The sequence below is a fragment of the Ursus maritimus genome, unplaced genomic scaffold, assembly GCF_017311325.1.
Source record: "Ursus maritimus isolate PB19 unplaced genomic scaffold, ASM1731132v1 scaffold_2, whole genome shotgun sequence".
NCBI lineage: Eukaryota > Metazoa > Chordata > Mammalia > Carnivora > Ursidae > Ursus > Ursus maritimus.
Genome location: NW_024424452.1, coordinates 11,109 through 36,146, shown reverse-complemented (window position 1 = coordinate 36,146; position 25,038 = coordinate 11,109). Strand labels below are relative to the sequence as shown.

General features: G+C 51.3%; 1 pseudogene; it reads left to right on the top strand.

Moving 5' to 3' along the window:
* The first annotated feature begins 1,018 nt into the window (after positions 1–1,018).
* LOC103670052 lies at positions 1,019–5,296 on the top strand (annotated as a pseudogene).
* The last annotated feature ends 19,742 nt before the right edge of the window (positions 5,297–25,038 follow it).

Sequence of the window (25,038 nt, the reverse complement as noted above, 5' to 3'; positions counted from 1 at the left end):
TTCATGTCTGGCTTGTTTCCCCGTTGGCTGGGCCCCGAATTGCCCCCTGATGACCTGACTCGTGCCTGCTGTGTGTGTGTGTGCTTGTCCCCTATTTAAATGTAGTGCCCACCTTTCTGATGTGAGCAATTTGCTAACCTGCCCGAGATGGGGCAGGTGTAAGGAAGTAGCCTTAGTGTCTGCACAAAATTCAGCCCCAGAGGGGCTCACCACACTTGCCTGACGATGGGGGAGCTGCTCTCCCCATGGTGGGGAGAAGGTAGTCCCCTCAAAGGGGGACCAGCCATGTGAGGCGGTTGGACAATACTCCCAGCTTCTTGTCTGGGGAGATGTAGACCTGGACCTGGAAGCTTACACCCTTGGATTCAAGGCTGGGGCCTAAGCAAGCTCCTTCTTCTTTCAGAGGTCCTCTTTCCCCTTCCCTGACCATGGCCTGGACCTGATTCCTGATCTGGGGGAGTTTGAGGGTGACCCCTCCTAGGAATACCAGTGGTTAATGAGGACCTTGTCAGCAGAATGCCCAGTAGCCTTCAAGGAGGACCCTACAGGGTGGCGACCACTCAGAACAAAGTGGGGCAGGTGGCCGGCCCTGCTGGTTCTACCCAGTCTGTAGGGCATAGAAATGAGGGCTGTGACCAAAAGTGCTTCACTCCTGGCAGGTGGGGACGGGACCTGCAGGGGGTTGGCCAGGGGAGGGCACCTGCAGGGTTTGCCCAGAAGCTCAGCACAGGGGGCGTGTTCCTGGCTCAAGCATGCTGACTGTGGGGGAGGTTTCCAGCCTGCTAAGCTTCAGGCTGCCCTCTGTAAGATGGGGTGCTGGTGGCCCCCGTCTCTGGGAGCAGAAGGTAGGGAGGCCCCATGGGCAGACTCACTCAGGACAGGACAGGCGAGTGGCTGTTGCTTAAAGCAGCCCAGGGCCTGCCCCCTCGAAGAAGGTGCACACGTCCACAGCCCCTAGTTTTGGGGTCCTGCCGCCAGCCTCTGGCAGTGACCCTCCTCTCACCCTGTCCCCTGTCCGTGTGGATACGTGGTCTTCCTGGAGCTGTTCCTGCAGATGACAGGAAGCACTTCATGGTGGACACAGGGTCACCTAGTACGTCTTCACTGACCAGCCGGCTCACATGCCTTGTGTGGCCCTCGGGGAAGGCTGGAGGGTGGTGGTCCTGAGATCCCCAGGGCCTCGTGCTGGCAGGATGTGTCCATGCAGCACACGGCAATGACCAGCTGCTTCTGCGAGCAGTGCTTCCTCCATGAGGTGGATGACCCAGTGTGCGTGGATGTGGACATGACGTTCCGTGACCACGTGGGCGTGGAGATCCTGTTGCCCTCTTTGGCACCCTGTACCCCGTTTCTACCGGTGGCCCACAAGGAGTTCAGCTATGAGTGCAGGCCGCAGTCCCAGGCCCACATCCCCAGAGACCAGGGTGATTTTTACTACATGGGGGCCTTTTTTGGGGGGGTTGGTGGCAGAGCTTCACTGATTGACCTTGGCCTGTCACCAGGCAATGGGGGTGGACCTGCCAACGGGATGGAGGCCATGTGGCCTGACGAGAGCCACCTGAACGGATACCTGCTGGACCACAAGCCCATTAAGGTGCTGCCCCAGAGGACCTGTGGGACCCGCAGCTGCTGGGCTGTCCCCAGAGGCCATGTGGGTTCCTCGGCTGCTGGGCTGTCCCCGGGGACCTGTGGGACCTGCGGCTGTTGGGCTGGCCCAGAGGGCATGTGGGACATGCGGCTTCTGGGCTGCCTGCCCACCCGCCCCCCGCCGTCATGAAGAAGCTGAGATTCGGGCCAGGCCCAAGAATCAGCAGGACTTCCAGAACGCATGAGGGGCTTGCCCCATCTCTGTCAGGGGGTGCTGCCCTGAGTGGAACCGTCAGAGCAGTTTCCTTCTTCTGTCCCCTCGACTGTGGAGTCCAGCACTGCCCACACGGGCATGTCCAGGGCCCCCAGCCACCCCTGTGCATAGGAGGCCTGCCTGGGGGCACAAGTTCCTCTCTTCGTGGTCAGTGCATTTTCATAACTTCTGGGTCATGTGCAGCTGTGATCAGCTCCAGTTTTACGTCGAATGTTTTTCTGTGTCAATGCTGAGCAACCATCTTTAAAAAGAACAATTGAGGGAAAAGGTTTTCTCCCTGGTTCTAAACAGACATCGCCTGGTGGGCTGGGAGCGGCCCTGCAGCAGCCTTGGAGCCAGAACAGGCCCTGGCTGGGTCTTCCTCCCAGTCCCTGCACCTCGCAGCAGCCATGGGCCTTCAGGGTCAGGGGTGCGCCGAGCCACCTCTCAGACCCCCAGTCCCCTGACCACCAGAGGCTGTGACCGCTAGCACGGCCTCCAGGAGCATGGAGCCCTCTGGGTTATTTCTGGTTCCTGCCTTGGTTTTAAATGGCTATTTCTGTGCTGGTGTTTGAGATGTGGGCACTGGCTCTGTCTGGATGCATGTCCTGTTGGGATCCCTCAGTGCCCACTGGAGGGTTTGCACCTGTGGACTCTCTCTGGAACATCTGCCTGCACTTCATCTTAGCAAGCATTCACTGAGTGCCTACTGTGAGCTCGGTCACCAACAAGGGGCAGAGCGTGAGAGCGAGAACCAAGATACAGGGTCCCTGCTCCAGGGCCCTCCTGGGACTCGCGATGGCCCCGTCCTCCTGACTCACTACTTTCCTATTGTGGTGTAGTGGACATACGACTGATACTGTTAAGCACTTTTCAGGGTACAATTCAGTGGCAATACGTACATTCACTGCTCTGCACCTGCCACCTCCATCCATCGCCACAACTTCATTGTCATCCCAAACTGAACCTCTGCCCACGAGACCCTAACCCCCATTCCCCCTCCCCAGCCCCAGCACCCAGCGGCTCCTTCCACCTCTGTGAATTGGAGTGCTCTCCGTCCCTCACGAGTGGGGTCCTCCAGTATCAGTCCTTCAGGGACTGGCTTATTTCATGTGGCACAGTGACCTCAAGGTCTGTCCCCATGAGCCTGGACCTGACCCACTTTTCCCCCAAAGGAGTGGCTTGGCCCTCTCCTGTCTAAGTTGAGCCTCCTCTGCTCCCCTCTGCTCCCCTCACCTTCCTTCTCAGCCTGAAGATGATCCCAGCCAATCTGCGCTTTGAAGACCTGTTCAGTCCGGATGCTGGACACACACCCCCGGGGCCTCGGGCCTCACCTACCCCATCTGTCAACGTCAGGTGCCTGCAACCCCCACCAGCCGGCCACCTGCTCCTCCCACAGGTGTCCCCATCTCAGAAGAGGGAAACACCAAGTCCAGACCCTTGGAGGCCTCAGTGACTTCTTGCTTACCACCAGCTCTCCCAATAGTGAGGTGGCTACTGGAGGGCATTCGATGTCCTAAACATTTAAAGGCATTTGTGAGTCTCTGCTGCCCTGGGGTAATGGGTAACAGTTGGGGCAAACAGAAACCAAGCAGGCTCACTGGAAGAAAGGCTGAGTGATGAGGAGTGTTAGGGAATAGGGCCTGGAAGCTCTGACTGTCCCCACCTGACCTTCAGATGCTCCCCAGTTCCTCCTGTGCCTCTGGTGTCTTCCTGGAACCCTGACCTGGCTGTTTTCAGACAGCTCGTCCGTGGTACCCTCACTTGCTGGGAGGGGGGGTTTCTGGAATCCTCGGTGTGTCCTGCTGCCCCACCTGGATCGCTTTTTTATCTTTTTAAAGATTTATTTATTTGAGAGAGAGAGAGCAAGCAGTGGGAGGGACAGAAGGGGAGGGAGAGAGCGAATCCACAGGCAGACTCCCTGTTGAGTGTGGAACCCAACACAGGGCTCGATCCCAGGACCCTGAGATCATGACCTGAGCCTAAACCAAGAGTTGGCCGCTTAACCGACTGAGCCACCCAGGTGCCCCCCTGGATCACTTTTTGAAGGCACATTATCTGGGCCATCTGAGGACTCAAGACTGTGGGTGTGTGGCCTGGAGGGATTCTGAGCAGAGCTGGTGGGTTGGGAGGGCTGCAAGGCACAGAGACAGGTTTCCAGAAAGCTACAAAGCTATCTTCCTACAGTTTTTGAATAGAAGCCCTGAGATCTTTAAAATGCCAGCAGTGTCACAGCATGGGCCACAAAAACAAATGTCCCTGTGCACCCCACACCACCTAAACTATTGGCCATTTCTTGTCACTTGAACTGAGTATATATGGGGAGTGGGGGCTTGAGGGAGGGATCCTGGGTCAGACTTTGTCTTTGGGGGACAAAGGCCATCCAGACCATCTCGTGCTGGGCCTGAGGAGGGGGCCTGTGTGGAGACCCCAGCTGGAGGCACTGATGTCCGCTGATGCCCCCTCAGTGCACCTGCTGCTGGGGGAGCGCCTGCCCCTCCTCCCTGCGGAGGGCTCTCTCCTGCATCAGCGGTGCCTCCCCCGCCAGCCGCTGCCAGCCTGCAGCCCGGGAGGGTATCCCCCGAGTTCCTCCAGCCCTAGAGTCAGAGCCGGTGTGGGTGGGACGTGGTCTCGCAGCAGGCCTGAGCTCCTTGGTGCTCGCTCTCCTTCTGCAGGCTCACTGTGCCACGTCCTCCCTCAGGCTCCCTGGGCCCGGGTCCTCCTCTGCTCAGGGACCACTCTTGGCCCGGGCTCCACATGCTGGGACTGGGAGAAGGTCGTCTGGACCCTCTGGACTCATGCTTCTATGCCTGTGACATGGGCACAGGCCAGCCTCACAGACTTGTCTGAGGAAGGACAGAAAGCACAGGAAGATGCAGGCCGCTGCAAGGGAGATGCCAAGTGACCCCAGGGGGAGCACACAGGCCTTGCACAAAGCACAGGGCTCGCAGGGCCCAGTGCCGGATGCAGGCGCCTGGCCACGGGACACAGGGAGTCCTGGCGAGGGCGGCCCTGGAAGAGTCAGGGGACTGCAGAGACCCTTGGGAAGACTCGGAGGCCCTGGCGATATTGGCTGAAATGCTGTCATTTGGTCAGAAAAGGTGTGTCACAAACCCCCATCAACACTGGATGATTTACTCTTCGTTGGTTCTAGGAATCAGTGCGTACCTGCCATGAGAACTCACATTGCGTTAAGTCTAGGATATACTTACTTTCATCATTTTTCAGGACTAGATTTTTCTAGAGGAAATACTGAGAGTGGGTCTCTCCATTCTTTTCTTTGTGCAACTGGCGTCTGTTTTCAGGAGCAGATTCCTGGTGCTCATCACCCCTGCTCACCCTGAGGACTGGCCCCTGTCACCACCCACAGTGGACGTGACCGCATGGGTTGGCGGGGTGCTCACTGATGAAGCCCCAGTGCTCAGTACACAGCAGGGACCCCAGATCCTCTGCTGAATGAGGGAGGGCCTGAGGGAGGATGGAAGTGAGGGAAAGAGGGAGGGAGGGAGGGAGGATGGAAGGGGTGGAGGGGAAGGAAAGAGGCGGGGGAATGAATGGCAGAGTGAATAAATGACGTAGGGAGGGAGGGAATGAAACCACGGAAGTAGGGTCCCTACATCAGGAGCCACTATTGGGGGTCAGATCCGAGGGCATCACAGCCCAGGCCCTGGATGGTGGCTCAGGGTACGTCCAACTGTCCTCCCAGTGCTGACCATCCTTCTCCTCAGACCTGTTGTCATCCTGGATCCTTTCTAGCTCCTCCTCAAACAATTCTGAATGTTCCCAGGAACAGGGTGGCAGGAGGGGGGGCGTCTCAGGAGGGGGCTTCCTGATTCCTGTGCCCCAGGTGACAATGTGACAGTAGCTACAGGGCATTCTATCATGAGGATTGGGACCGAGGATCCCATCCATCTCCTTGGGCATTAGCGTTGTTCCGTTCTCTGCTCTCTCCACTGTTACTGTGCTGAACTCTCCTGAAAATACATCTGTGAAAAACTGAGCCAGAGTTTCCAGGGGTGAGTCCGAGGACGTGCATGTTAGGTGATGGGTGCACCTGCGGCCTGGGGTGGGTGCCGCTCACTGTTCTCCCAGACAGGGGTGCCCGTCACCCTTCTCTCCAGGGGACCTGTGGGGGACCTCCACATCCTCACATTCTCCCCAGGGCTGCTGGTCCCCAGACCAGACACTTGCTGGTCTGGGGGTGACCAGCGCTGCCTCCATAGGGTTTCCTTTGCTGGAGTTCTTCCCCAGAAGCTCCCGCATCTCTGACACATACTCCCCACGTGTCTATCCTTCCCCTTGGACTTGCATGTGTTTGGTCTCTGTCCCTGGGGAACCCAGTGACTTGGAGCACGGTTTGGACCAGAGGCAGGGGAAACCTTTCTCTGGCCTTGGGTCGTGAGCAATGCTTTTGCCCATTGTGGTGGGTCTACTAGCTTTCTGCATTTCCCTGGTTTCTGTGTGGGTCACAGGAAGAGCCAGCTGTTTCCTGTCTGAGGTCAGGCCGTGGTGTCACAGCAGGAACAGGGGTCTCGGCCCTGAGATTGTGCCCATAATTCCTAAAGCGGTCTCTGTGATTATGTCTGATCTGTAATCCATTGGGGACTTCATATCGAATAAGGGAAATTTTCTGTCAAATAAACACAGAAAGAAACGAGTCCCCTTTGAAAATAGGTGGGCAGACACGGAGGCACCTGTTGTGTGATTCCACTTACAGAAACATCCGGAACAGGTAAAGGAACAGAGAGAGAAAACAGCTTAGGGGTTCTAAGGGTCTGGGCTGGGGGAGAAAGGGGCAGGGCGGGCCCCTGGTTCGGGGTCTCCTTTGGGGAAGGAATGTTCTGCTGCCGTGTTCTGTGCCACGGTGGCACAGCGTCGGGGATGCACTCCATGCTCATGACGTGTTCAACTGAAAACAAGTAACTTTATTTAAAACAAATAATAAACAGCATACAGAGCTTGGAAAGCTAATATAAGAGTTAAAATACACCAGAGAGTAAGAACATAGGGGGAGGGGATGAAACACCCTGGCGGGACTTCGGGTTCGGGTGATACGACTAAATGTAATTGTACAAGGAGCTGTGCCCGCAGGGCTGTGGGCTCTGGATGTGGCTCTGGGAGCCCTGCAAGAGCAGGAGTAGGGGCAGGGCTGGGGATAGGGGCAGGGACAGGTGCAAGAGCAGGGACAGGCGCAGGAGCAAGGGGAGGGACAGGGTCAGCAACAGTGGCAGGTGCAGGACCCAGGGCAGGAGCTGGGTCAGGGGCAAGAACAGGAGCACAGGCAGGGGAAGGGGCAGGAGCAGTGGCGGTGGCGGGGGCAGGCTCTCCATGGGCAGGTGCCAGGTCGCTGGCTGGCACCACCCCTGCCCATGAACTTGGAGCTGGCTCTAGTTCCTCAGATGGTGGAGTAGCTGTGAGAGGAGAAAAGCTCACCCTCCTGCCTGCCTCTCCCTGTGCCTTTGCAGAGACAGAGCACAGCCCAGGGGTCCCCTGAGAAGCCGCAGCCAGGAAGGAACCCTCCCCGGGACGTGTCCCCGACTGCAGTCCACCCACTGGGTGCTCTGAGCCCAGTCCTTGCTCCTGGCCCCACACCAGCCTCTGGGGGCTCCTCCCTGTGGGGCCAGCACTGACCCATCCCCACACACCACACACACCCAGCCCCAGCCTTCTCACCCTCGGGCTCGGCCTCCGTGGGCTCTGGCTCCTGGACCGCAGTGAGATGAGGGACCACCAGGGAGAGTGGCCTGGGTGGTGTTAAAGGCCGTCCCGGGCAGTCCCCAGTCCCTGCTTCTGGAGACCACTGTGAGGGGACTCCCTCTGCCAGGGATATGGGGCGGGTGTCTGCCAGCCTCTTCCCAGTCTCATCCGTGGCCTTCGCAAAGACAGGGACCGGTAGCCGGCCCAGAGGCATCACAGCCCTGCCCGGCCGTCCTCATTGTCCTCCTGCCCAGTCCCCCTGCTGCTCCCAGATCAGACACAGACCTGTGTGTGCACAGCCCTGCACCTGGGATGCAGTGACCCACCCATGCAGGGCTTGGGGCAAACCTTGGGCAGAAGGGTGCAGCCCCCACACACCCCGTCCCACCCAGCCAGGCTTGACCTGGGGTGTGAACATGACCTGCCCACTGGACATTGACTCCTCATCAGCCTGCTCCTGCTCGGGGTCGCCCCACCCTACATGACCCCTCTTATACACACACACACACGCAGACACACACACACACACGCACACACACACAGAGGGAGGGACCTGGGGCTGCACAGTCAGATCAGAGTGTGTGGGGCTGGGCTGGTTGGCTCTGGGCCTCATGGTGTCACCTTTCGGTCCTTCCTGCCAAATGGCCAGAGGCGTTGGGGAGCCCTGACACGACATCCCCAGTGAGGGGAAGTGTTTGCAGGGCGCGCTTTCCTCAGCCTGCAGCCTCCGGACTTGGGGATGCAACACGCAAACATGTTCTTCGTTCGAGGATCTCCAACGAAATGAGCTGGGCAGGGGGCTGGCTCTGGAATGTGGGTGCCTGGTTACCCGGGTTCTAAACTCTGTTGGGCTCTGTTGTCAGAGACGTGAGGTCACCACCGCCTGGGGTCCCCTTGCCTGACTTCCTCCTGACACAAGAGCCCCCCGAGGGCCCCCCTCCCCCAGCTGCTCTATGCTCACCCTCCACCCCATGGCCCATCCATACAGTGACACCCACACAGTCCATCCACAGCCCCCAGGAGGCCTGGGTGCAGCTGGTGTCCCCGCTGTGAGGACACAGATCTGGGTTCAGACCAGGCCCCTGCTCGTGCCCAGGGCTGTGACCCTGGACAGACCCTGTGCCTCTCAGGGACTCCCCAGGCTCCCCATCTGCACAGTGGGGTGTTCTGGCTTCTACTTCTAGGGACGCCATCAGGGGTAGGACCTCTACATACATTCTGTACCTGCTATCACAGGAGGCTGGGGCACACACTTGGCAATGCAAGGATGAGCCAGGGGCTGGGCGGGGCATGGAACACAGCTCAGAGGGGCTGGGTCTGCTCTGGGGTCCAGGCAAAGCCACCCCCCTCCTGCCTGTGTCCCAGGCCCCGTGGGAAGGTTGCAATGAACTGGTTCCTACCTTGTCCTCTCACGACACAGACTTCCAGGGCTCCCATTAGGTTGAGGCTCAGGTCCCCGGGCCTCGCCTGTGCCCATGTGCGGGGCAGTCTCCACAGTGGTTCCCGGGCATTCCTGAATCCTGGTCACACATCCCTGGGGAATCCCCTCCCCTCCAGGGTGGATGGCCTGTGTGACTGCGCTCTAAGGAAGAGAATGGAGCAAAAGGATGGGATGTCATTTCCAAGCTGATGGAGGAAAGTCTGTGACTTCTCCTGGTTCCCTCTCTCCTGTGTTCAGTCTCTGTCTCTGTCTCTGAGTGTCTCACAGGAGCAGGATCTGAGGGCTCGGGGGGCGATGTGAGAAACCTCAGAAGTGTCCCCGTTTCCCTCTCCTGTCCTGGTGCTCAGTTCCTTCCTAAGGCCTCCTCACCATGCCCAGAGCACTGACTCTGGAACCTCTTCCAAATGGGAACCCTGAGGCTGCACCTAGGAGGGTCCTGACCTTGGTCCCCCGAGCAGTGGTCAGTGCTCTGCCACGTTCTGCATACCCAGGTCCTCAGCCCCCCAAGCCCCCAGGCTGCCCTCTGCTCAGAAGGACCTCGAGGGAGTACAAAGCATTTTCCCAGGACTGGGAGCACAGTGGGTCAGGGACGGAGATCCAAGGCCAGCAGGCTCTTCTACAAGCCTGTGGGATCCTGGGGACACCCATCTCTACAGCCCAATTGATAGAAGAGTAAGCTGAGGCCTTTTGTGCTGTAGCCCCCTCCACACTAGTGGGGGGTTTCTGTTCCTACTTCCAGGTGCCCAGGGAGGTGATGGACACCGGACCCCAGACCCTGTCCTCTCCCAGTGCCCTGGCAACCCTCCTGGGCCCCTTGGGGACCCCCTGACCATCAGCCTGGCGTGTCTCCCCTCCCCATGCTATGGATCTGGGGTATGGCCAGGAGTCCTGATGCCCCTGCCCCATGGCCCAGCTGTCTCCGACCTCTTTCTTCTTTCCCCCTTGTCACCCACCTTGCTCCCAGGGTGTCCTCCCCTTCTGACCCCCAGCTGGGCAGTCAGAGTGGGGTGTGTGTGTGTGTGTGCACAGGTGCACATGCCTCTACCTGCCTGGGGATGCCCAAGGTCATGTCCCCACATGGGACGGGGTGGGGAGCTATCCCCGAGGATCTGAGGGGCTCTCACCCCCAAAGCGAACCTCATGGAAGGGTTGGGGCTGGCCTAGGACTGGAGAGCAGCCCTGCTCCTTGGACTCTTCACCCCTCATTTGTCCTGGGCCAGTCCCTGCCTCTCTGGACCCCAGATTCCCAACTGTCCCTGAGGGTTGGACATGGAAATGCTTGAATGTGGCCGCTCTTCCGGGGTAGGTGGAGGACAGGTGCACTAGGCACGCAGGTCTCCCCACTGAGAGGGTCAGGTGTGCACAGGGGACCTGCACACAGCACGTGTATCATGACCCAGCCCTGTGGCGGATACACACGAGACCCATGGCTCTGCACCTGACCGGTCCCCGATATTCCCACACCAGCGCCAAGTGCTCTGTGGCCCCAAAGTCCTCTGAGCCCCAGAACCACGCCCACCCCGGCCAGCAAGCCTCAGGGTGCAAGGCCAGGTGGGTTGGACATCTAGGGACACAGAGGTCACTGAATACCCCCCCCCCCCCCCCGCAGCTGGCCTGGAATGCAGACTCCCTCCCAGGGTCCAGCTAAGTGCATGGCTGGGCCAGAGGACCTGGAGGCAGCAATGGAGGCCGACTCGGGGCAGGGAAAAGATCGGTCCGCCCCTTCCCCTTCTCCTCTCCTCATTCTGCCTGGTCTTCCTGGCAGGACCCGGGACGGAGCTCCAGCCTGCCCCCGGCTAGAGTCAGAGGGGCGGGAAGGAGGCCAGGGAGGAGGGGCCCAGCACCAGGGTGGCTGAGTGTGAGGGTGTTGTTACTGTAATGAGGGACCCCGTGGGCATTCAGGGATTTCAGCCATTTTCAGACATGAGCTGGGCCCCAGGACTGAGCCCCTGCCCCATCCTGGCCCCCATGAGACCCCGCATCCTCCCCAGCCCAGTCCTTGTCTGCAGCCAGTCCTCCCTCCAGCCCCAGGAAATCCAGCTGCTCGGGGGGCTGCAAAATAATTACAAGCTGGAGCCTGAGCAGCCCTGTGGGGCCTGGTTCTGGGCCCTGGAGCCCCACAGTGAGGAGAGGTGAGGATGGGCATGAGTGGGGAGAGGACAGAGTGGACTCTCCCTGGGGGCCATGGCTTCCTGGTCAGCACAGACCCTGTTGCATGCTGGCCCCTAGGGCACCCAGATTCCAGCTCCTGGGTAGGCTCTGGGAGGGAGACCAGAGTGTGGTTCCTGCTAGCTCAGACGTGTCTCTCTGTCCTGTAGCTACTGCCTGTCCCGCCAGCTGGACTCCCCCTCCTAGTCGGCCAGCAACACCTTCAGAGCCAAGAAGAACAAGCCGTCATCAAACTCAAGGACCAGTGAGTGGCTGGGCAGGCAGAGGAGGGCTCACTCTGGGCTCAGGGAGTCTCTGGGTGGGCTAGCGGGGGCTTGGGAGAGCTGGGCTTCCAGCTTCTCTGCTGAGCAGCCCTGTGGCTGGAGCCATTTGCTTCCCCTCTCTGGGCCTCGCTCTCCTCCTCTGTGCAATGGGTTGATGCTGACTGATTGCTCCCATGGCAGGAGCATGTGGGGTGCTGGTGATTGACCTACGCTGGGTACAGGGCCTGGATTGCAGACCACTGTGGGGGATGGTGAGCGGGGCACCAGTGAGCACCCCTCCCCCCAAAAGCAACCTAGGCTCTTCATGCAGCCCCCAGGACCCTGGCTGGGAGCAGTGGCAGACCACACTCCTGACACGAGGTCCATGGGTGGCTCTTCCTCAGGAGTGGGGACTCAGTGGGGACCCCAGGAGCACGAGGCCAGCTCCTCCTTCTGAGGGAAGGAGAGCAAGGAAGACTTTCCCTGGGGTCCCGCAAGGCCACGTAAGGGGGGAGGAGGCTGTCCCCATGGCCAGACAGCCCTTCCCCAGCACCCACTTACCTAGTGGGGAGGGGCAGGCGTCCTTGCTGCGCACAGTGAATCTGGACTTGAGTACATGGAAATTCTGCTTTGGTTAGGACCTGAGCATTGGGGGGGCGGGCTTGGTTCTTTCACTTGCTGGGGTGACGAGACACACATGCTCTCCAGGACTCCTCGAATGAAGAGTTCTTACAGAGTCCTGGGCATCCTGGACCTGGGGAGGGGAGAGGGGCATGTCCTCCCAAAGGCAGAATGATTTCGGGTCGTGATCCTGGGCCAGGGCCAGAGACAGCCCCTCACTGCTCCCGACTCTAAGGCTGAGGGGGCCTTTCTCAGGCACAATGATGCCCACTGAATGCGGGGACTTCAGAAAGGACACACACCTGGATCAGGTCCTGCCCCGGGACAGTGGCTGCCTTCCCCAGCTCTGGAGGAAAAGGGACATCCTTGGCTTCTTTGGGTGGGAATCCTCCTGGAGTCTCATCTCCGCCCTCAGGGCTCCCTTCCTGCTGGCTTCAGGATGGAGGGAGAGACTGTGGTGTGGCTGGGAAGGCTCTGCCCCTGCCTCCTTCCATCTGCACACATCACTGCTCCCCAGGAAGCATGGGCTGCTGCTCCCGCCTGCCCCGCACACGGCTGGTGTAAGGCACACATTCCCTCCAAGGTCCAGCCGCTCTGGCTCCGTCACATACACGGTGCCCACGGCTGCCTGGCTGGGTGATGAGTCCCAGAAGAGCTCTCCTTTCCCGGGATCAGGGTTCCTAATCCTGGCCAGAGAAAGACGCCCCATCTGTCCTCTGCTGGAGAAGGTGAATTCCTGGGCCGGGTGGCCCTCAGGTGCCTGAGGACATGGCTGTCCCCACAGGTCCCCTGGAGAGAAGGGTGTCGGGCACCCCTGTCTGGGAGAACAGTGGGCAGCACCCATCCCAGGCCACAGGTGCACCCATCACCTAGCATGCATGTCCTCGGACTCACCCCTGGGAACTCTGGCCCAGTGTTTCAGTTGTTTTCAGGAGTGTTCAGCACAGCGGTGGTGGAGAGAGCAGGGAACGGAACCACACTAAGGCCCAAGGAGATGGATGGTGGCTCAGACAGTTAAGCCACTGACTCTTGATTTTGGCTCTGGATGTGATCTCATGGTTGTGGGATCGAGCCCCACATAGGGTCTGTGTTCAGTGCAGCGTGGGTTCACGATTCTCCTTCCACCTCCTGCCTCTCCCCTCACTCCCATGCCACGCACTCTCTCTAAAATAAAAAAATAAAATATTTATTAAAAAATGGAATCATACAGAATGTACTTTCAAAAAATTGTTGTAAAAAATCATGACATTAATTTTGCCATTTTAAACATTTTCAGTATAAAGTTCAGTAGTGTTAAGTATAATTACCCTGCTGTGAAACATTTCATCTTGCAAGTCTGAAATTCTGTAGCCATTATTATATTTTGTATTTTTAAATTCAATTAGCCAACATAGAGTGCATCATTAGTTTCCGAGGTAGTGTTCAATGATTCATTAGTTGTGTGCTCATCAGATCAGCATCTTTATTTTTCTAATTTAAAGTTTAGTTAACATACAGTGCAATATTGGTTTCTGGGGTGCAATTCTGTGATTCATCACTGAATACAACACCCAGTGCTTACACAGCAAGTGCCCTCCTTAATCCCCATCACCGACTAGCCCCTCCCCCACCTCCTCCCTCCAGGGACCCTCAGTTTGTCCTCTATCATGAAGATTCTCTTATGGTTTGTTTCCTTCTCTGCTTTTTTTCTTTTCCTCCTTCCCACATGTTCATCTATTTTCTTCCTTAAATTCCACATATGAGTGAGATCATATGGTGTTTGTCTTTCTCTGACGGGCCTTTGAATGTCTGCACCCATTAAATCACAGCTTCCCCCTTTTCCCCCTTCCCTGAATCTCCTGGTTGCTGCCAGTCTAGTTTCTATTTCTGGAAATATGGCTACTTTGGAGAGCTCCCAGCTGTGGATTCCTACAGTATTTGTCTTTTTGTGAGGGTTTATTTCACGGGGCATTGTGTCCTCAAGGTTCATGCATGTTGTAGCAGGTGTCAGGACTTCCTTCCTTGGTAAGACTCAATGATATTTCATTGATGGATAGACCATATTTGGTTTATCCACTTATCCGTTGGTGGACATTTGAGTTCCTTCTACCATTTGGCCGTTTGTCTATTGTGAAGAGTGCTGCTGTGACATGGGTGTGCAAATATCTCTTCCAGAACTTGCTTTCTAATTCTTTTGAATATATACCCAGAGGTGGAATTGCTGGGTCATACTGTACTCACATTTTTAGTTTTTGAGATGCTTCGATACTGTCCTCCATAGTGGTACACCATTTTACAACCACACCAGGGGTGCACAAAATTTCCCCTTTCTCCACATCCTCTCCAACAGTTGTTCTTTCCTGTCTTGTTAATTTTGGCCATTCTAACTGGTGTGAGGTGATATCTCATTGTGGTTTTGATTTGTATTCCCTGATGGCAAATGATGTGGAGCATTGTTTCATGTGTCTGTTAGCCGTTTGTACGTCTTCTTTAGAGAAGTGTCTGTTCATGACTTCTGCCTCTTTCTTTTTTTTTTTTTTTTTTACAGATTTGTTTATGAGAGAGAGAGAGACAGCAGGGGCAGAGGGAAGGGAGAGAATCCTCCAGCATATTCCTCACTTGACTGTGGAGCCAGTCGCAGGGTGGGGCTCAATCCCAGGACCCTGAGATCATGACTTCAGTGGAAATCAAGAGTTGGGCACCCAACCGACTGAGCCACCCAGGCACCCCACGAATAGATTTTTAAGTAATCTCTACACCCAGTGTGGGGCTGGAACTCATAACCCAGAGATCGAGAGTCGCAGGCTCTACTGACTGAGCCAGCTGAGTGCTCTTAGGAAGCATGAATTAAGAGGGATAGATCGGGCATGGAGCTCTGCTATGAGTTTGTCACCTGCATGATATAAGACACCTTTAGTATTTCATTGCTTTGTGCTCAAGGGATTCTCTCTCAGGACTTAGGCATTTTGGGACAACTTGGGGCATGTGGAAATTAATACTGCCATCCCGCTGTCCTGCACTATGCTGTAACTGAACCCAGAACATCCCAACATGGGCCATGGTATCTTCCTTCTAATTTTGCAGTGTGCCTGTAACAAAAATATATACACGACAGAGAAGACATGAAGACCTATCATAGGTTTGTGTTCATTTGAATAGAAGAGGATTCACCAAAACCCATATTTTGGTGTCTTTTTTGTTTGGGGCCACCAACTTTTTCCACTCTAAGCATTATATCTTAATAAAAGTCTGGGAAACAAACTGAGGGCATCAGAGGGGAGGAGAGTGGGGGATTGGGATAGACTGGTGATGGGTATTAAGGAGGGCATGTATTGCATGGTGCACTGGGTGTTATACACAAACGATGAGTCACGGAACGCTACCTCAAACACTAAGGATGTACTGTATGGTGACTAACATAACACACACACACACACACACACACACACACACAACGTCAGATGGCCTCTATCCAACTCCATATCTTTCTCTTCCCTTTGATGGTGACTTTGTGATAATCTGCGTTTTGATATCAGTTTTAGTTGTGACTCCAAGTTTTGTAGCTCTAGCCTTACCACCCGTACGTGAGTTCATCAATAACCTTTGTATGACCTGTGTTTGAACTTCTGTGGAGGCACCCAGTCCTTTGTAACTCACATCATTGTCTCAGCACTTTGGTGTGAGAAACATTGTTTCAAGTTGTTTAGTGGTGGTTTTGTTCATAGTGTTGTAGAGTACTCTTTTCTACGAGTAGGCCACACCTTACCCATTTTACTGTTGAGGAGCATTTGGGTTTTTCTGGGTTTAGGTTAGTACCAACAGCGCTGCTGTGGAGCATTCTTATGTGCGCGTCTTGGGCTGCGTGACCGAGTGTTACCCTAGATAACATTGCATCTCGGAATGTGAGTGTGGTTCAGCGTTACCAGGTAATGCCACACGAGGATGAAAGCAGTTTGAGCGTGTGAAGTGGCATCAGGGCGCGTGGCCTGGGATGCAAAGCGTTAATAGCAGGTCATTCCCTCGCCTTCACGACACCCAGAGTCCAGTGTCTTTGCCAGTTCTCCCTGTAACTCTCAGGATGGCCTCTAACTGGTATGGGAATAACTGAGAAAATTCAAATGCAAGAAGGTTTGTAGCAGGAAGTACTTAATTTCTTTAGGCTAAATACGATAAATGAACCCGGAACTTAGCGATCTATGAGAAATGGCTACAACCACCCAACAGCTTCCTTCCATTTTTCTGTAGTGATGATTTTACTATCCAGGTAAAGCCAAAACCATTTGGAACTTAAATGCAGAGACCAGTTGACTTTAAGTAAACCATGTATGTTTGACTAAAAAGAGAGAACTTTTTTTTTTTTTTGCTGTGAATGGTACAGTTTTTATTTTTTTAATTTTTTTAATGTTTTTTTATTATATTATGTTAGTTACCATAGAGTACATCCCTGGTTTCTGATGTAAAGTTCGATGATTCATTAGTTGCGTGTAACACCCAGTGCACCAAGCAATACATGCCCTCCTTAATACCCATCACCGGTCTATCCCATTTCCCCACCCCCCTCCCCTCTGAAGCCCTCAGTTTGTTTCTCAGAGTCCGTAGTCTCTCATGCTCATTCCCCCTTCTGATTCCCCCCCCTTCTTTATCCCTTTCTTCTCCTACCGATTTTCCTAGTTCTTATGTTCCATAGATGAGAGAAACCATATGATAATTGTCTTTCTCTGCTTGACTTATTTCACTTAGCATTATCTCCTCCAGTGCCGTCCATGTTGCAGCAAATGTTGAAAAATCGTTCTTTTTGATAGCTGAGTAATATTCCATTGTATATATGGACCACAACTTCTTAATCCAGTCATCTGTTGAAGGGCATCTCGGTTCCTTCCACGATTTAGCTATTGTGGACAATGCTGCTATGAACGTTGGGGTGCATATGGCCCTTCACTTCACTACATCTGTATCTTTGGGGTAAATACCCAGTAGTGCAATGGCTGGGTCATAGGGTAGCTCAATTTTTAACTTTTTAAGGGACCTCCACACTGTTTTCCAGAGTGGCTGCACCAACTTGCATTCCCACCAACAATGTAGGAGGGATCCCCTTTCTCCACATCCTCTCCAGCAATTGCTGTTTCCTGCCTTGTTAATTTTTGCCATTCTAACTGGCGTAAGGTGGTATCTTAGTGTGGTTTTGATTTGAATTTCCCTGATGGCTAATGATTTTGAACATTTTTTCATATGTCTGTTGGCCATTTGTATGTCCTCATTGGAAAAGTGTCTGTTCATATCTTCTGCCCATTTTATGATTTGTTTATTTGTTTCTTGCGTATTGAATTTGAGAAGTTCTTTGTAGATCTTGGATACCAGTCTTTTATCTGTAGCATCATTTGCAAATATCTTCTCCCATTTTGTGGGCTGCCTCTTAGTTTCTTTGACTGTTTCCTTGGCTGTGCAGAAGCTTTTTATCTTGATGAAGTCCCACATGTTCATTTTATCTTTTGTTTCTCTTGCCTTTGGAGATGTGTCATGAAAATGTTGCTTTGGCCAATGTCGTAGAGGTTGCTGCCTATGTTCTCCTCTATGATTTTGATGGATTCCTGTCTCACATCGAGGTCTTTGATCCATTTGGAGTTTATCTTTGTGTATGGTGTGAGAGAGTGGTCGAGTTTCATTCTTTTGCATGTAGCTGTCCAATTTTCCCAGCACCATTTATTGAAGAGACTTTTTTCTACTGGATGTTTTTTCCTGCTTTATCAAAGATTAGTTGCCCAAAGAGCTGAGGGTCCATTTCTGGGTTCTCTATTCTGTTCCATTGGTGTATGTGTCTGTTTTTGTGCCAGTACCATGCTGTCTTTGTGATCACAGCTTTGTAGTACAGCTCGAAATCTGGCAACGTGATGCCCCCAGCTTTGTTTTTCCTTTTCAACAGTTCCTTGGAGATTCGGGGCCTTTTCTGGTTCCATACAAATTTAAGGACTATTTGTTCCAGTTCCTTGAAAAATGTCATTGGTATTTTGATCAGGATAGCATTGAAAGTGTAGATTACTCTGGGTAGCATGGACATTTTAACTATGTTAATTCTTCCGATCCATGAGCATGGAATATTTTTCCATCTTTTTGTGTCTTCTTCAATGTCTTTCAAGAGTGATTTGTAGTTTCTAGAATATAGGTCCTTTACGTCTCTGGTTAAGTTAATTCCAAGGTAACGTATGGTTTTTGGTGCTATTGTAAATGGGATGGATTCCCTAATTTCTCTTTCTTCACTCTCATTATTCGTGTATAGAAATGCAACTGATTTCTGAGCATTGATTTTGTATCCCTCCACATTACTGAATTGCTCTATAACTTCTAATAGTTTGGGAGTGGCTTCTTTTGGGTTTTCCATATAGAGTAGCATGTCATCTGCGAAGAGAGACATTTTGACTTCTTCTTTGCCGATTTGGATACCTTTTATCCCATTTTGTTGTCTGATTGCTGTTGCAAGGACTTCTAGTACTATGTTGAGTAATAGTGGCGAGAGTGGGCATCCTTGTCGTGTTCCTGATCTTAAGGGAAAGGCTTCCAACTTTTCCCCGTTGAGAATAATGTTTGCTGTAGGCTTTTCATAGATGGCTTTTATGATCTTGAGAAATGTACCATCTATTCCTATACTCTGAAGGGTTTTAACCAGGAAAGGATGTTGTATTTTGTCAAATGCTTTTTCTGCATCAATTGAGAGGATCATATGGTTCCTGAGTCTTTTCTTGTTGATATGATGTATCACACTGATTGATTTGCAAATGTTGAACCACGCTTGCATCCCAGGGATGAATCCCACTTGGTCATGATGGATAATCCTTTTAATGTACAGTTGGATTCTATTAGCCAGGGTCTTGTTGAGGAATTTGGTGTCCATATTCATTAGGGAAATTGGTCTATAATTCTCCTTTTTGTTGGGGTCTTTGCCTGGTTTGGGGATCAAGGTAATGTTGGCCTCATAGAATGAGTTTGGTAGCTTTCCTTCTGTTTCTATTTCTTGAAATAGCTTTAGGAGAATAGGTATTATTTCTTCTTTGAATGTTTGGTAGAATTCCCCACAGAACTTTTTAAAGTTGTTTGAGCACACCATTAAAACCTATGGATATAACCTGAAGAGTGATTTGGCGGATTTGAGATTTTTGTTACCCTTCCCCACCTTAGAAGTTTGGTAGAATTTGGTTGTCCTCCTCTATATTCATGCTAAAGATTAGAATGTGCCTAATTATTAGCTCTGTGATCCCATACCACTTGGTTATGAATGAAATTAAGAATTTATTGGGTCGGGGCGCCTGGGTGGCACAGCGGTTGAGCGTCTGCCTTTGGCTCAGGGCGTGATCCCGGCGTTCTGGGATCGAGCCCCACATCAGGCTCTTCCGCTATGAGCCTGCTTCTTCCTCTCCCACTCCTCCTGCTTGTGTTCCCTCTCTCGCTGGCTGTCTCTATCTCTGTCGAATAAATAAATAAAATCTTTAAAAAAAAAAAGAATTTATTGGGTCAACTGGGTAGTGTAGTCGGTTCAGTAGCCCACTCCTGGTTTCACGTCAGGTCATGATCTCAGGGTCATGAGATGGAGCCCTGCTTAGGTCTGGGTGCTCAGTGCTGTGTCAGCTTGAGATTCTCTCTCCCTCTTCCTGCCCCTCCCTCCCTCTCTCTCTTCTCTCTAAAATAAGCAAGTAAATATGTTTTTTAAAAATAAGAATTTATTCACATATTTACATTTAAAATTAAAGAACTGATTGCACTCTTATTTATCTGTATGTAAATATTTGGACAATTGTGAGGACAAAATCTTAAGTGTTTTGTAAAACGTGTGGGTCGTTCACAAATGAGACTAAGGTAGCTGGGGACTTGTAGGCAGTTATTTGTCCACTGTCCTAAATAGGAAATGATAAAAGAGACAGATGAGGACTCTTCTGGCATTGTCCTTGATCCTCATCCTCCCCAAGGATGATGGCCATCTCTGGACAGGTCAGTGGCAGGGACTCACTCAGAGTGTGGGGCATCTGTTCCCCAGAGACATCAGCCAGGGAAACACTTTTGGTTCTCTGGACCAGCCCAGCCACAGCCAAGTGTCACAGCCCCCTCTCGTGGGCTCATAAGGGTCTCACTGTCACCAGGCAGGTCCTTGTATTTGGGAAGCCACTGTGAGAGTTTGCAATTGCCTTCATCTCCTACCTCCTAGAGGCAAAGTGCAGGTCTCTGGTATCATGCGAAGTCATGTGAAGTGGTCGTGAGAAAGTGTCCTTTGGCTTCAGAAAAATATGGGTGGGGCTGCTGGGTGGCTCAGCCAGTTAAGCGTCTTCCTTTGGCTCACATCATGATCCCAGGGTTCTGGAATCGAGCTTCGCATCGGGCTCCTTGCTCACCGTGGAAAGGAGGCAAGGAAATAGTCTAGAACCCACAGAGAAGGGGTGACTGGGTGGCTCAGTCGTTAAGTGTCTGCCTTCAGCTCAGGGTGTGATCCCGGCATTCTGGGATCGAGCCCCACATTAGGCTCCTCCGCTGGGAGCCTGCTTCTTCCTCTCCCACTCCCCCTGCTTGTGTTCCCTCTCTCGCTGGCTGTCTCTATCTCTGTCAAATAAATAAATAAAATCTTAAGAAAAAAAAAAAGAACCCACAGAGAAGGTGAATAAAGGGGAGTGAAATGGAACTCAGTCTGTGTGTCGCTTTAGGAATTAGAAGTTAGTTTCTTCTCTGTTGTGATTGTTCTTTTTTTTTTTTTTTATGTTAGTCACCATACAGTACATCCCTGGTTTTTGATGTAAAGTTCCATGATTCATTACTTGCGTATAACACCCAGTGCACCATGCAATACGTGCCCTCCTTACTACCCATCTTGCTAATAGAATCCAACAGTACATTAAAAGGATTATCCATCACGATCAAGTGGGATTCATACCTGGGATGCAAGCGTGGTTCAATATTCGCAAATCAATCAGCGTGATACATCATATCAACAAGAAAAGACTCAGGAACCATATGATCCTCTCAATCGATGCCGAAAAAGCATTTGACAAAATACAGCATCCTTTCCTGATTAAAACCCTTCAGAGTGTAGGAATAGAAGGTACATTTCTCAATCTCATAAAAGCCATCTATGAAAAGCCTACTGCAAATATTATTCTCAATGGGGAAAAGCTGGAAGCCTTTCCCTTAAGATCAGGAACTCGACAAGGATGCCCACTCTCGCCACTATTATTCAACATAGTACTAGAAGTCCTTGCAACAGCAATCAGACGACAAAAAGGGATCAAAGGTATTCAAATTGGCAAAGAAGAAGTCAAAATGTCTCTCTTTGCAGATGACATGATACTCTATATGGAAAACCCAAAAGAAGCCACTCCCAAACTATTAGAAGTTATAGAGCAATTCAGTAACGTGGCGGGATACAAAATCAATGCTCAGAAATCAGTTGCATTTCTATACACGAATAACGAGACCGAAGAAAGAGAAATTAGGGAATCCATCCCATTTACAATAGCACCAAAAACCATACGTTACCTTGGAATTAACTTAACCAGAGACGTAAAGGACCTATATTCTAGAAACTATAAATCACTCTTGAAAGACATTGAGGAAGACACAAAAAGATGGAAAGATATTCCATGCTCATGGATTGGAAGAATTAACATAGTTAAAATGTCCATGCTACCCAGAGCAATCTACACTTTCAATGCTATCCCGATCAAAATACCGAGGACATTTTTCAAAGAACTGGAACAAATAGTCCTTAAATTTGTATGGAAACAGAAAAGGCCCCGAATCTCCAAGGAACTGTTGAAAAGGAAAAACAAAGCTGGGGGCATCACAATGCCGGATTTCGAGCTGTACTACAAAGCTGTGATCACAAAGACAGCATGGTACTGGCACAAAAACAGACACATAGACCAATGGAACAGAATAGAGAGCCCAGAAATGGACCCTCGGCTCTTTGGGCAACTAATATTTGATAAAGCAGGAAAAAACATCCGGTGGGAAAAAGACAGTCTCTTCAATAAATGGTGCTGGGAAAATTGGACAGCTACATGCAAAAGAATGAAACTTGACCACTCTCTCACACCATACACAAAAATAAACTCCAAATGGATGAAAGACCTCGATGTGAGACAGGAATCCATCAAAATCCTAGAGGAGAACATAGGCAGCAATCTCTACGACATCGGCCAAAGCAACCTTTTTCATGACACATCCCCAAAGGCAAGAGAAACAAAAGATAAAATGAATTTATGGGACTTCATCAAGATTAAAAGTTTCTGCACAGCCAAGGAAACAGTCAGAAAAACTAAGAGGCAGCCCACGGAATGGGAGAATATATTTGCAAATGACGCTATAGATAAAAGATTGGTATCCAAGATCTACAAAGAACTTCTCAAACTCAATACACAAGAAACAAATAAACAAATCATAAAATGGGCAGAAGATATGAACAGACACTTTTCCATGAAGACATACAAATGGCTAACAGACACATGAAAAAATGTTCAAAATCATTAGCCATCAGGGAAATTCAAATCAAAACCACACTGAGATACCACCTTACGCCAGTTAGAATGGCACAAATTGACAAGGCAGGAAACAACAAATGTTGGAGAGGATGTGGAGATAGGAGATCCCTCTTACATTGTTGGGGGAAATGTAAATTGGTACAGCCACTCTGGAAAACAGTGTGGAGGTCCCTTAAAAAGTTAAAAATTGAGCTACCCTATGATCCAGCAATTGCACTACTGGGTGTTTACCCCAAAGATACAGACGTAGTGAAGAGAAGGGCCATATGCACCCCAATGTTCATAGCAGCAATGTCCACAATAGCTAAATCGTGGAAGAAGCCGAGATACCCTTCAACAGATGACTGGATTAAGAAGATGTGGTCCATATATACAATGGAATATTACTCAGCCATCAAAAAGAACGATTTCTGAACATTTGCAGCAACATGGATGGGACTGGAGGAGATTATGCTAAGCGAAATAAGTCAAGCAGAGAAAGACAATTATATGATTGCTCTCATCTATGGAACATAAGAAGTAGGAAGATTGGTAGGAGAAGAAAGGGAAGAAGAAAGGGGCGGTAATCAGAAGGGGGAATGAAGCATGAGAGACGATGGGCTCTGAGAAACAAACTGAGGGCTTCAGAGGGGAGGGGGGTGGGGGAATGGGATAGACTGGTGATGGGTAGTAAGGAGGGCACGTATTGCATGGTGCACTGGGTGTTATATGCAAGTAATGAATCATGGAACTTTACATCAAAAACCAGAGATGTACTGTATGGTGACTAACATAATATAATAAAAAATATTATTATAAAAAAACAAAATATCTCAGACTTGGTGGCTTATAAACAATAGAAATCTATTTCTCACAGTTCTGGAGGGTGCGTGTCCGAGATCAGGGTGTCTCTGGCAGCAGACTGCCTGTTTTATTGTCACTTGGAGGGAAGGCGCTGGGGTCTCTTTTACAAGGAGACCTCACCCTCATGACCCAATCACCTGTTCTAACACCATCCCATTTCTCACGAGGATTCCAACACATGAATTGGGGGGGGACACAGACATTCACACCATTGTCCTGATATCCACTGACTTGTGTACATTTACCTTCTCGTTTGCTTTTTGTCCTCTTTCCCTTTTCCTGCCAAGGGACAGGAGTGGTGGGCTGCATTTCAGTTGGAATTTCCAAATGATGACACTAGATATGCAGAGCTCTAAATTTCAGAGATTCCCCAGACCTTTCCTGAGTGGGTGAACTGGCCACAGCTAAACTGTGAGTGGGTGGCGGGGATGCCCGCGGCTTCCAGACCATTTGGGGTTGTGCGAACAAAGTAGAGAGACGGTCCTCAGGCCGCAGGAGGGAGATCCATGGCGGATTCCCCAGAGATGTGTCATCCGAGGTGAGCATAGAACCCTGGGTGTCTGGCTTTCTCACAGCTTTATTTTTTGCTTTCTCCTGTAGCATTTCAGCAGGACGTATCTTACAGAAGTGTCCCTTCGTCAGGGCTTTGGCCCTTCATAACCATGGCACGCCATAGTGCTTTTCACGGTTCTGCTTCTTGGAGAAGAGAAGCACCGAGAACATCTGGCTGTAAGATGTGCGTGGGGCTGGAGCAGGTGCGTGTGGGGCCGGTGGCCTGGCCACCTGGGCCCGATGCGAGGTCCTCTCGCTCCGTGTTGACAGATGGATGCACGTGGAAGTAGGTGTTTAAACGCAACGGTGATTTATGTTTACGATTAGATTATTTACACCAAACCTGGTTGAAAAATTAAACTTTTTTGTTTTGGAAATGGAGAAACTCATCAACCATTTTTTTTTCTTTTGTTCAGAAAGTCACGGTTGAATTGGCAGCACATTTCACTGGATCATCCATTCGATTAACTCTATAAATACATTAAGCTTTGATAAGATCATCAGAACACTCAAAGGTATTTTTCTATGAACCCATCTGTTTCTGGGAGGTTTTCCAATGGGACATTTCTAAGCCTTACCGTGACCTTTTCATGCTCCTTCGTCTGTTTCTATCTTCCTTATATCAGGTCCATTTAGCTTATATGCATTTTTATTTAGAAATTACCCATTTCCTCTTGGCTTCCAGTGTCTCTTATTTGATTTTTAGAATTTTTAAAAATGTTATTTGAAGTAAAATTGGCAACACGGGCTTAAAAGTCAGGACCCTCAGATCAAGACTAGCTGGATAAAAGTCGAGCGGCCGCCTTTGAGCCACCCAGATGCCGCTCTTGTTCAGCTTTTGAATCCTCTATTCTATTTTTTTCCAGAATCATCACAGTTAATGAACGAGATTGATAACTTAGTACTATCTGAAGGTCAGATTGTCGGTTTCCCTCTGTTCTGCCTTTTCTGCTCCAGGGTCCCATGGGAGGCAGCACATGAGCAGGTGGCATCATCACGCTTTCTTCAGGGCTGTTCTTGGCTCTGACAGTCTAGTGTTCCCTAGTGATGACGTGTGGAGGTCTGCTTGTGATTACCAATTTGTGCTGAGGCCTTGTTCGTACCTGAAGTGTCAGGAGAAAGGTCAGATGTTCTGTGGAG